Genomic DNA, 2,541 nt, shown 5'->3' with positions numbered 1-2,541 from the left:
CCTCTGGCTGGAGGCGGGGCTATGCAGCGACGTCACCGCTCATTCCAGGGTCTAAGTGAGGAGGAGGCGGGACCCGAGCCGCAGTGGCAGAGCGGCCTGGGGGGGTCACGGGTCAGGTGGCGGGGGCCGACGCGCCGGTGACGGAGGCAAAACGTAGGGATCCCGGCTGGATTCACCGCCTGTGCGGGAGGCCAGCGCCCTGGAGAGGTCCCAGAGGAACGCTCCTAGCTAGAGGCGGAAGAGCTGCCGGTCATAGCGGCTCCCTCAGGGGCTGAGGTGCTGGATGATAAGCACTGGCAAGGAGCTGGCCCTGACTGTGGATGCAAACCAGGCTTTATTAGCCTCCTCCCAGGAGCTTCAGACACCTGCAGAAAGCCAGTGCCTGCCTGGCTTGTACCCAGGAGGGAGGACTCACCCCTGATTCTGTTCTGCCCCATCTTAAAATCAGGGGCAGCTCCGACAACACTGATGCTATGCTGCTCTTCCCAAAGGAGTCCAACTGGGATGGAAAAATAGGGGTGTTCTTTCAAGCCACGAGCAAAATCCATATTCCACTTACTTCAAGTGGAGTAAGATGCCATTCCCATTGTGCAGCCATTCAGCATGTAACGGTGTGCATCGCCAGCTCACTCACGACAGACCCCACCTCTGCCTCCGCTTGTTAAGCTTGGCTCCACCTTGGATGTCCTGCTGCGCTGCACTCTGCCACGTTTCTTGGGCTTGGGTCATTCTTGCCTGGATCCAAGAATGGAAGGTGGTATTCTCTCACATGCCACCCAGCCACAGCACCAAACTGCAGTGTTACTTGCTATGAAAAAAGCCTGTCTTTATTAAGGTGTCTTCCCCTCCTGTCTTGTATTTGTATGCTTTAGTCAGCAGTGAAATAGTTAACTATGCCAACATTTACATTTTCATTATTGGACTTCTGAGTTAACTTCTGAGAATGAGGAAGCACTTAACAGCTCAGAGATAGTATCTTAGGCCCAGCAAATTGAGGCAGAAAGCACTAAATCTGTTACTTAGACTCAGTTTGTGTTTTTAAAGTAAAAGAGAATGAACACCACAAGATGGATCAGGGAGGCAGGGTATGTCATGTGTCTTAGTTCTGAGCCACATCTACACTGCTCACAGCAACTGCTACTTACCTTCTCACTATGCTGAGAGATCATGGTACCACACAGTGGCAGTTTGACTAAACATAATTATACCATGATGTGCAAAATGATCCTTATGTTGGAAAGCAGTTCCCCATGAGCACCAGTGTGCTGGTTGGAATTAAATCATACATTCAATCCATCATACAGATGCGGTGCATCCAAAGGTCCTGAGGGAGTTGGCTGATGTGAATGCAGAGCCATTGGCTATTATCTTCGAAAACTTGTGGTGATTGGGAGAGGTCCCAGATGATTGGAAGAGGGCAAATATAGTGCCCATCTTTAAGAAAGGGAAGGAGGGGGATCCAGGGAACTACAGATCAGTTAGCCTCACCTCAATCTCTGGAAAAAATCATGGAGTAGGTTGTCAAGGAATCCATTTCTAAGCACTTGGAGGAAAAGAAGTTAATTAGGATCAGCCAGCATGGATTCACCAAGGGTAAATCATGCCTGACCAACCTGATTGTCTTCTATGATAAGATGACTGGTTCTGTGGATATGGGGAGAGCAGTGAAATCAATATCCCATCAGCCTGACCTCTATCCTGGGGAAGGTCTTAGAAAGGATTATCAAATAGGCTGCAACTAGATTTAGACAGACTACAAAAGTGGGCAGATGAGAATAGGATGGGGTTCAACATAGACAAAAGCAGGGTGCTGCACCTTGGGAGAAGGAATCCACAGCATACATACAGGCTGGGGAGTTCCCCTCTTCAAAGCACAGAGGCAGAACGGGATCTTGGAGTCATTATGAACATGCTGGCTGCGGTCTGGCATTGGCAGCTCAAGGCCAGCCTTACCTTGTCATGCATCCAAAGATGCATCTCAAGCCAGTCCAGAGAGGTGATACTCCCCCTTTATGCGACTTTGGCAAGGCCACAGTTGGAGTACTGGGCACAGTACTGGGCACAGGGGTGTAAGTTGTAGCCATTTTGGTCTAAGGACATAGGCAGACAAGGTTCCTTGGGTGAATCTGATATCTTTTATTAGACCAACCCAAATAGTTGGAGAATAGTTATTAAGCAAGCTTTCGGGTTCAAAAACCCTTCGTCAGGCTAAGGAAGTTTCAGCATTTTTGCAGGCAATCTTGATTTTGGTATGTTCCCTCCCGAAATTTTAATTTTACAGACCGTGGTGTTATTTTAAATATGTATCTATGAATATATGCACACATAAAATGCATACAAGTGTAATACATTAATTATATATATGATAATTAAAAAAAAAGCCAAGAGAAATGTAGTCATTCCATCATGTGAACGTGCACTGGCTCTCATCTCTACTTTTCGGTCCACAGCCCAGGCCTCTACAACTTGAATTTAAGGAGCAACTGGGAGAAGCCGCAAGTTGTTAAACTTTATAGACTAGCCATTAGAGAGGGATGTAAA

The sequence above is a fragment of the Alligator sinensis genome, unplaced genomic scaffold (genome assembly GCF_000455745.1).
Source record: "Alligator sinensis unplaced genomic scaffold, ASM45574v1 scaffold1229_1, whole genome shotgun sequence".
NCBI lineage: Eukaryota > Metazoa > Chordata > Crocodylia > Alligatoridae > Alligator > Alligator sinensis.
Note: the sequence above shows the minus strand (reverse complement) of the source record.